The following is an 11,884-nucleotide window of genomic DNA, read 5'->3' as shown; positions in this document are numbered from 1 at the left end:
GAAGCTCGTAAATTGTCGTGCCGAACACATGAGATATTGTGTCTGACAACGGTCAGAGCCGGTTTTTTTGTGGTGTGTGTGTATATGGCGGAGAGAAGTTTGTGTGTGAGAGAGTGCAGTGAGACGTAACGTTGAACTTTTCCTCCAAACAGCTAGGTATACATCTAAACTTAAACGACCAATAACCATAACGAAAATTGAGTGATAATTTAGAAGATAAGTGGTCAATAAAGAACGGTTTGTCGTACCTTTGATATTCTCGTTTTGACATATTATTACAGAAATGACCGATCGGATGACTATTGTGATAAATACGTGTTGTAAAACACTTTTATGATGTGGACCGCATTAAATGTAATAGTATATGAATATATATATATATATATATATATATATATATATATTAACTTAACAGTTTTCTCGGAACGGGTAAAGTTCCGAACTCTCTCTCTCTCTCACTCTCTATTATCTTCGATAGGGTCCGGCGGGTGTATTTCGTTGTCCGCTCAACGTGACTGATTAACCCTCGAAATGGATCCGCGGCGAGACGGTGGATTTTTCTTTTTTCTCTATTTCTCCCCGAACACGATGACATGGTGTGTATGTGTGCGTATCATATACGTGCGTATTATAGTAACACGAGCATTCGTATAATATACGCGTATCGATTAGAGTGCACGGCACCGCAAACGCCATCAGCGAGTTTTACGAGCGCTGTTCGCGTAAAATTCGGAATTTCGTCGAACAATACGAACGACCGGCATGGGCTAGACCGTCTACCGTGTGAGATTATGCGGACGTCCGTCGCGCGTAGGTGGTTTTAATTAAATTTATCCGACCGAGAAACCGTTTTTGGTGGGATATAATATAATAATATTACGGCACCGGCGTTTTTATTATAATAATAACTAAGACCAATATTTACAATGTCCCCCGTGCACGCGCGTAAAAGAAGAATGTTTATATCGTAGAACATTATAATACAATAGCGCGTGCCATTAAAACATTCGACTGGATTCGATTTCCATCGTGCATAGTACTAGACGTTTCACGCAAACGAATTCTGAGACGATGTTTGTTTTACTCAGCACGTTCTCTTCTGCATATCAGCTATATATGTAGCCTAAACGGATCCGTCGTCTAATTGCCCGTTGCCGCAGTCGCTTCTTTATTTTTCACCTAAAATCATCACAAGAAAAACTATATTAAAAACAAATCAATATATTTTGTAGCTTTGATAATCAGCCCTAACAAACTCGTTCGCCACCATTAGGTGCGTGAGTAGGTAATGCGGTGATCATTTCCCACATACTTTATTCGACGGATTCTATTTTATTTGTAAAAATATAAGAATAATGCTTTAATTTAAGACTAAAAATTAATTAGAAAATATAAATGCGATCGAAAAAAATAAAAATTCCTTCTAGCGCATTCCATTATTTTATGGGCAGATATCAAATATTAATTCACGTATTAACATATTTACATCATTCGTCCGTGAATTTATATCGTACTGGCTATGATTATGGATTTTGCGGAGAGATAGCTTTTATTACGGGCGCGAGTGTTGGTGCGATACAAACAAACTAGTACCGATTTTTTTTTTTTAACATTCACTCGCTTTTAAAACATCGTTACAACGACATTATATTATAATATGTTTAACAAACGTGCGTGTTATCAGTGATTTCCTGTTTAGTGGATATACGATAATATCTACGAAAATACGTTTTTACCATTAAGTCGAAATTGATTACAGCGTTTCATCAAGTACGCTAGCGAGTAACTTCACGAAAGCAACAAAATATATTGGCTCATTAAGCTTGGCGATGTTACGACTTTTTAACTGTTTACATAATGACAATTTTTAAAGTCACGTGAGTGTTTATCAACATTTAGTTCAATCTGCATTAGACAACGTTTTATATGCTATAAACATCTTATAACGTCGTAAAATTTATTAATAATGTTTAGAAATGATATTTCGAGCGTATACTTAGTGAGTGCACTGTAGCACAATATGGTTCACCGTATATATTATATATCTACGTGTATTATTTTTTTTTTATATTTATACATTATTTCGGTTTTAATAAAAGGAGGTTTTTTACGATTAAATCTGGGCTGTGTATACAAACTAGGAATGAATGGTGTTTGAGCTTTTATGTTATATAAAAGGAAATAATAATAATGCCAGCGACTTTCCGGTTGTTTGAAGGATTGCGTTATTATAGGTTTCACAACTGTTTTTAACTGATTACCTACCACTATCACGATACCATCATTATATTTTTGAAACAATATAATATATTATAATAAATTATAAAAATATTGTACAACTTTCCTAATACTATCAAAATAATAATATCAATTAAATGCGTAATTTTAATTCACTAAGTTTACTTAATATACATCATAATAAATCAAACGTTATATACTCGAATAACATTTTATCTCGGCGAGTACAGAGTAGAAAACAATAAAAAACTTCAAGACGCTTAGATGGTATATTGTGTATAGTATAATATGTACCCGTGGTGTTAGGCATCAAATAAAACCCGTAAGTTTATCGTATCTATAAACATAATATATTATTAATAAATAGTATTCAAAAACTGGGCATTGTTTTCTGTTCAAATTATTTAAATGATGTATTGTGACGTATTCAATATAACGGTTTCTCGGAAAACGCATGGTGATTACACTATTTTAACGTAAATTATATATTAGTATATGCGTACCTAATTATTATTTATTATTAATGCTTTCGCGTATTTAGGGCTCGAGTTTACCGATATAAAGTTTATTATGATTCTAAAGAAAAGTTTTCCAGAACAGTATTTCTAGTAGAGTGGTGTATATTATATAGTATATATCGTAAGGCATTAAGGGACGGCGAAGGAAATTCTCATTTAATGACCACATGGCGTGTTCGGGCGCAGTTAACCAAATTTGGCAGGCCTCGCGGAGGTATTTAACGGCTGTTCAACCAAAACCGAATGAAAAACATTGGTAGGGTGAATGTGTGTGTGTGTGTAAAAATGTATTTATCTTCATTTCGTATTACCCCTCAAAACTGGTGTAATGGGTTGGGGAGGGGGTGTAAAATGAATAACAGAGAAAAAGAAATTCAAGGTAGGCACATAAATACCTATACGATACCGCATTTGGATGGTTATATTGTATATAGATGACCGTCGATCCGCTGCCTTTGCCGGCAGTAGCAAAACTATGTTGGTCGACCGAGCCCACGCGTTATAAATTGTTCCCCTTGTTAATCATGGATACAAAACGTATTCTTTGGAGCATAAATTGTTACCATACATGCGTTTGTGAGTATAAACAGTCCTTTTTCTACAGAGGCTGACAATATAAATTTAAAAATAATAATACATACCATTACAGTAAGTATAATAGTATTTATGTGTGTATGTATGAGAGACAAGCGTGTGTATTACCTTTTTGTGGCTAAGTATATTATTTTTTTTCCTGTTTACGTTTAATTTAATCAACGTTTAGACAGTTCCCGCAAAGACGCTGTGTATAGTGTGTCAGGTCATTGCAAAAACGCCGATTACAGTGTACTTGTAATTTCTGAATTACACTGCAAGGATCGCTTTTTCAAATTGCAACTCTGTATCGGCAAAAAGTCCTAAAGAGCTGTCAGTGACGCGGATTGTAATAGCCCCTATACGTGATCATCATCATTTAATATAACATTTCAATCTGCGTGCTTGGTCAAACAGCTTTTAAAAATAAATTGTCAATCTACGCATCATAATAATATTATATAGAAACATAGTAAAAAATTACTCCAATCACTCTAAAATAAATAAATAAAGAATTTTTCCTAAAGAGTTTATAAACTTATAATCGATACGGATATAAAATATACATTTAAATTATATTACACTGTAATCGTATACTATTTACACTACGCCACAGACAATAGCAACTGTGGTAGATTATATTATTTTGTTATATTATCCGATTAATCAGCAATTATTGTACAAATTGTTTAAACTTACGCAGTTATACCTATTGTATTATAAATGTGTTAATTTTTAAAAGATCCGATTTATTTTGTTGCTTACGTAGTTACGTAGTAGTTGTTATTTTTAATTTTTAACATTTATTATATACGTGACTCACAGTAAAATAATAAATTCTGATTGTTAGAACGATATAACTTAGGTGAAATGCAATTGCAAATATATTCTAAAATTATATTCATGTACAGATTCCAAAGTTTTACCGCGATTAATGCAAATATTATTCATAATAAAAGTACAGCTGTGTTATTACTTATTTGACATGTACCCATATAAACATGCGTTTCCCCGTTCCCTCCTACGACACTTTCAAAATATTGCAATTTTTTATGCGAATAATTAACATGCAATTAGCGTGAATGAATTTACATGACTATATTTTCGCAATTAATACGTTTTTAGACTTTTGAGAAAAACAAAAAAATACCACAAGGAGCTGGAGAAACATTTCTACAGTCCCGTCAAACATAAATATTATGTTTATAACATAATTTATTTCCATGTCAATTATATTTAGCACGTGATTAGCACGAATTTGCATGACCACAATTTTCCGTACATTGGAAACATTATTTTTTAAATAATTATAATACTATCTACGATTATTGAATAACATAATATTATATTAAAAATGTAATATTTAAAATAGGTTTATATTATTTGAGTTCACAACATTTCATTGCATAGTATTAATATTTTATAGATGCTACACTTTAATAGATATTTTAGAGTACCTACCTATATTATTGCAATAACAGGTTGTAGTAAGCTCGAATACGTTTCCACAAAAATGATAACGCAGTATAGATTATACATTATAATACGAATAATATAATTTATAATAATTTATTATTAACTAACTATTAATAATCAACACATCATGGTGCATACATACAAACGTAAAATACGAAAATCCTAGGTCAAAGGTGGAAACACCATGTTTTTACCAATTCACTTAAAAACAAGATTAGAATGTAGCGGGATAATCCACCCGACATTGATAGGAGTGATAGGACCATATTACAAATATAGGGATTCACAGCTCTAGATTGACTATTTACCCCCGTAATTTGATTATTGCTCGTTGTAAACAGTGTCACGGTCACGTTGCCGCGAGTATATAGTTATTCCCAGTCTTAGTAACTTTTTGTAATATCAGTACGATATTTTAATTTGTTTTATTGTTTTTGATATAAACGGCTTACACATATTTTACGTTTAACTACGAGTGTTAATTTTTATTCAACGCCTACCTTTTCATAACCACCTCAAGCTCAACCAGGGACTTGCGACGTCGTTAAATTATATAATGTGAAGCAGACCGCAGTGTTCTGCACGACGATCACTACAAGTTAGACACTTAAAGTATTGTATACATTTATTTTAAAAGACACTTTTATGTACTATTGAGATTGTTGACAGATGACAATGGAATTTTGAAAGATTTTTGTATATGTTTTTGTAAGTTTATCAGTTTACAAATACACATTCCTTGAAAGTTTTAACACCACACGTAATATATCGTATAAAAACAATGTTTGGTCATTTTTTTTTTCACAATTTTGAAAAATGTAAATATATTCAGTCCGATATTTTTTTGTTTCAAATTATTATAGACAAATTGACATACTATTTATAAAACAGTTCCAACGAAATAATTACCCAAACGAATTAATTATCTGTACATGAACTATGTTGGTTATGTTGGGGGTGTATTATTATAATTACATTTACATGCAGTTTAGTATTTACTACAACGTAATAAAAAAATTCTGCTGATACATATTATATTTAACATTTCAGCAAAATTGGAAATGAACATATTATTATAAAAATAAAATAAATTAATGACCAATAAGTACACGTTACAACTAGTTGAAACTATACAATGCGTTAGATAATGGTGATAATTATACGCCATAAACATAAAGGCCTATTATAAAGGTTAAACTTTGAATGCTAAATAATTAAAAAATAAATCAATATAGTCATTCCATAGATCATTTTCATAATAATTATAAATTTATAATTCTATGGTTTTCCAATTAGAAGTGCTCTATCGTAGAACAGAAAAAAAAAATTGAACATAACGTTGCCGGGGAGTTATTTATAACATGTTTGAAGTACCTACTTTTGATCGGAAAATAATTAGATTTTTGACAAGCCATTAAAAAAGTTCCGATTCAATTGAATGTGCAGGAAATCAATCACACTTTGGGAGAACCCACGATATTTCACGATATTAGAAATAAACCATTTACACAAAATACCATTATGTCGAATTTATTCCAAATGTTCAAAAACAAAATTCGGTCACGATCTTATAAATCATATAACGATATAGTTGCAAATTTTCTACGTCATAAGCATAGAAGTCTTACTTTTAAGTACAAAACTAACATCAGTTAATGGCGTATTTAAAGACAATATTTTAGCCAATCACACGGAGGGGTCAACTGCCTTAATTACATTGAAACATTAAATCTTCAAATACATTTCAAATATTAGCGATTTTAATATTTAGCGATTCTATAATCGCTGTCATATGAAGAAAAAAACCGAAGTATACATTTTTTTACATGCTAAACTTATTCCAAAAACTGTAAAATCTGTTTTTAACTGATTATTTTGTAAGTTTTAACAATAAAAAAAAAACAAAAAAATCATAATATGAAAATAAAATAATATACCTAATAATAATTATATGTAAAAACATTTAGACGTTAAAAGAAAACAATCAATACTCAGTAATAAAACCATCATATATCCTATATACTCATAGTTGCAAATCAACTATTTATAATAATAATATTATAAACCTAATATTATATATATTATTTATTAATCATTACGGATAAGGACTTGATATATCATTATTAATAAAAATTGTTAATTGTGTATGATCTATATATATATTATATAATATAGATTATAGATTATATACCTTGACATATTTTATGGAATTTCAACTATTCGATTATGAATTTAGGCCAGAATATAAAATTTGAGAGGTGATTAATAGATTAATCAATCTAATCTAATCCATTCAAAATCTAAAATCGAGACTCCTAGATAAATATTTGATTTTAAATAATACATCACCATATTATTTGAATAAGTGAATATTTTCGATATAGGTATTATAATGTATTTTTGTAAAAAGTAAATTATCATGATTATAGTAAAGTATACAATGATACTAAACTTTTGTGTGTATGTGACACGAGATATTTAGCCGATTTTTCACGCAACCCTTTTTTTAAAATAAATTTAATACGTTCCCCACAACACACATACATTTATCAATATTACAATAGCCGAACAGAATGGAGCTTTCTATTTATTTTACTATATTATAGGCACTCGTTTATTTACCCATATAAATAACAAGTGAAACAATAATAATGTTGAGTAATATGTTGAACTAGGTATATTTTATTTAAAAGTAATGCATTTCTTTTATCTCGGTACCAAGTAATAATATTGTTATATATTACTGTATTTATTTTTAAATATTAATACTTATTTAAGTTTTATTTTTCAACATAATTATTTTTAGTTTTTAAATAAATTGTTGCGAGACGACTCAATCTTAATTATGTGCGACCCACGGGTTGAGAAACGCCGATTTACTATAATAAGAGAACGCTCCATATCATATTATTATCATATTATTATGTGCGTTGGTCGTCGACTGAAAATATTTAAAAACAAATCACTCAAGACAAAATATTATCCGTATGACAGGCGACAGGTGCCATCATTTTAAAGAAATTATCGTACTAGCCCTAAGACTCAGCGTACCGAATGCGTTCATCTGCTCTGCCATTCGCACCACTCCGGCGCAGGTAATCTGTATACACATTGTGCACTGCCGTAGACTGTCCGTCGCCGTACAGCGTACGAACACATGCACTGGGGCGTTGCACATCACCAGCAGCAGTATAACCCTACACGTAATTCCCAAACGGTCCCGCCGCCGTCTGGTGCGTATTGTGCGATGCGATATCATAATAATATAATAATACTGTCGACGGTGTTGTAAAACGGGGTGTGGAAAAGGTCTCACGTAATCCGCCCGTCGGCCGAGCAAGTGTGCGCGCACAGGTCGCGTATCCACACGTCACGACGACGTGCCTTCCGGTCGCCGCATAATCCTTAAACTACTTACACGTCGTCACCGTCGTCGTCGTCGACAACGTACTTCTGTGTGTTTCAATTATATATTATTATTATTATTGGCGCAACTCGAGATGAAAATATGGATGTAACTGAGGTGCGTAGATACGACGTACCTATATATTATATAACCGTATGATGATGAGTTGAACTTGACTGCGTTACGACGATAATATATATAGCGATGGTATCGTATTAGTGTATGAAGATTAGATTACTTATGTGTGTAAAATCCATTTTATTTTATCGAGATATTATCAAATTTTACGGTTTCACATACAATGGCTAACAAAATAAGCCAATTGCATAATGAAATAATGTCCGTCCTCAGCAACACGTCATGACGTAATATTATTATACATATATCAATGGAGATGCCAGTTGAAACGGCGAAAGAAAATATGTAAGCGTTGTTACAACATACAATAACGCATGTCGTGTATCCAAAAATAATGGCACCTATGCTAACATAATATTTAAAATGTTTTACAACTTTAATCAAATTATATAATAAATTAATAAATATTAAATATTTAGTCTTCAAAAGGTTTAGAGGTATTGATATTCAATATGCTTTATATTCAAGGGAAATATTTATTTTAGAATTTTAGATGATAGTAATAATTACACGATAATAGATTAAATAATATACATTATATTATTTTATGAAAAGTATTCCCAAAAACGTAAGCCATACGCAATCCTTTTCTAACCTTAATAATTTGAGGACCATTTTTTTCAGGTAGTAAATATTTGATGTACGTTAACCGTTTGTATCTCACTGTTTTAAATTATAGATACCGTATAATGTAGTTGTGATAAAAAAATTTTTTGAGAATAATTTAACGTTAATCTTTTTTTTTTTTTTAAGAAAATATTTACAATCTGTATTCAAATGATACAATAAGTAAATTTTAAAATATGTACAAGGCATGGTGGCGTGATAGAAGAGTGCATCCATTGACACTACTTCAATTACGTTAACCTTAGAGATAAATATTACAAGTATTTACTTTAAATATCCAACATACCTAAAAAGTACACATTTCTTATTATTATCACTTTGTGTACGATATTTTTAAAACCATGAACGTTTGGATCAGTTTAGATGCTTATAACACCTTTTTACTGAAGATTCAAGAAATGTAATTATTGTTTTCCAGCAATTTCTAACTAAATATCTACCGAAAAAACTAGAATGATTTCTTTTACATGTGCACCACTAAGTTCACGAACTTGTTTAATTATTCAAATGTATACAGATTTGATATTGTGTACATTGTGTGTACGTCATATACGTATTTATAACAAAACATAGGTTAAGACTTAAGTATACCAGTTTGTATTACAAGTATTTACAACTTACGCAACAACCGTTTACGAATTTTAGTATTAAAGGCAACAAAGCAAATTAATTAAATAGAAAACGAAGAAATTGTTTGTAATGTAGTATTTCAAAATGTAAATTACACAAACATTTATTTAACTTTTGTCGAAAATCTAGGAAATTATAGCAACACTTTCGTGAAAAACCAAAAGTCAACTAACATTTTTACCAATGATTTACTTGTTATGAACAATGAACATAGAACTATAGGACTATATTATGTATTATTAACATTAATATCAAATAAATTAATCTGAAATAAAAAAAATATTCATAATATAACTGCATTTCAAAATATTTGTTACATTGCTATTTTTTGTCTACAATCACATTGTTACTATAAAAAAAAAACTACGTGCTAGTTTACTATAAGAAAAATGACAATGCAAATTTGTTAATTAATTAAAATTAATTAAATTGTTAATAAAAAATCTTATAACTATAAAAATAAACTTTGATATGTTTAAACACTGTCAATGATATGTTATGGTTCATTAAAACTTATATAAAGTAATCGAAATTACATTATTAACGATAACTGCATAATATTATATTATTAAATGTACACTTTCAAACTACGGTACAATTTAATATGATATTTAAACTAAGCATTCAAACATATTAGGAAATATTGTATGTTAAAATATTTGAAATACTGTTACAACGATCAGATGAGTTTCAAAAAAATGGTATAACATGAATAGCAAATTCAATCCTTTAAATGATATGTAAGTAATGTATGCATTTATTTTTATTATATTTTAATATATTCCTCTCCGTAGATACTGTTTCCGTCGATGGTGTACACCTGCAATGCAGTGAAATCATCAAAAGTATACTGTGTATTATTATACGTGTACAGTGTAAACACTGGGTGAAATGGAAATGCAAGAAACTGACGATTGAAGTAAACATAGAAATGTGTATTGTCTAGACACGCGTGCATAATTTTAGTGCAAAACATTCGGCTGAAACCCGTTCGATGTATGTCTAATTTAAATATATGCGCATAAAATTAATTTAAAAATATAAAATAAATACAAACACGTATACTATAAATTGTGTATTTATTTCACTTTAATAAAAAAAAAAAAAAAATTGGACTTGTTACTTTCAATGTATGTAAATGTTCTATACAAAACAGGCAATGTTATCATATCATTAATTATTAAATAATAAAGGCGGACAATGTAGTGATTATTAAAATAGTCGATTTTTTTTTAATCAATACAATATATCCATAAATATAATAAATATTAACTATATCGGGAGAACATTATTGCAGTTATTATAAAATCGTTGCTTTGTTTGATAAGACATTCATATTAGATCTGCAAGTAGGTACAGTAGTTGTATGATGTACTGCTATAAAAAAAAAAAAAAAAACAAAAACAGCCGAAAAACTCGCAGTAATTACCTAGCGTGAAACTAAACACATTATTATCAGGACCTTCTGACGGTCTATATATAACCCTTGAAACGTAAAAGAAACATAAATAACCGTGACGCGGGTATTTTCGTACAAAATGTTGAAAATATACACGAAATATTCTATTACTGTATACACGTGGTTCTACGGTGCTCAATGCGGCAATATTATAATAATACGTTTCAATATAAATCGAGGATGTTTCATTGGAGTGAAAAAATAATCGAATACACCCATAGCCGTACACCGGTCGAACAAAATATAATAATATGCACATATTTTGTATATAATTTATAACGGATAATATAGAGAACGAGATTTTTCGACGGTATAGTAATATAACGTAACAGGTAAAACACCACCACCAGGTACCCGAATAATAATATTATTACACTACTATGCATATATATATATATATTGGTGCCTAATATAGATTCGATTTTCGCTTATTTCGTAAAATCTTTTTTGAACGCATTTTAATAATAATGAAGTCGCGGAACGAATAATATTACAATATTATTTATTCGGGATACCGCGCTTGATCGATATTAATGTATCAAGGATGGAAAAAAGGAAAAAAAAAAGAAAAACGAACCCGCCGGCGACGTAACAATGCAAGCATTGCACGGGTATCGATAAAAGTGTCCACGTTCGTCGGACGAAACATTTATCTGCCGCACATCTCTCTCTCTCTCTCTCTCTCTCTCTCTGTCTCACTCGTTCCCGGTCGTGGCACTACCGCGGTTGTAGTTATAGGAGACGGATCCCACCGCGAAAATGTATATGCGACGTCGAAATAAATACGTAAAGGTCGTATATTATCGGGCTTCGGTGCTC

General features: G+C 30.4%; 1 protein-coding gene across 1 annotated transcript in view; it reads right to left on the bottom strand.

The window, feature by feature from the left end:
- Positions 1-393: 393 nt before the first annotated feature.
- The window catches only part of LOC132928004 (leucine-rich repeat-containing protein 24-like), a 76,622-nt gene continuing 65,131 nt past the window's right edge, over positions 394-11,884 (bottom strand). Inside the window, exon 2 of the mRNA XM_060992561.1 lies at positions 394-1,179. The gene's annotated coding sequence lies outside the window, so the exon portion shown is untranslated. The remainder of the gene's footprint in view (positions 1,180-11,884) is intronic.

The sequence above is a fragment of the Rhopalosiphum padi genome, chromosome 1 (assembly GCF_020882245.1).
Source record: "Rhopalosiphum padi isolate XX-2018 chromosome 1, ASM2088224v1, whole genome shotgun sequence".
NCBI classification, from domain to species: Eukaryota; Metazoa; Arthropoda; class Insecta; order Hemiptera; family Aphididae; genus Rhopalosiphum; species Rhopalosiphum padi.
This window is presented reverse-complemented; position numbering and strand designations above follow the sequence as displayed.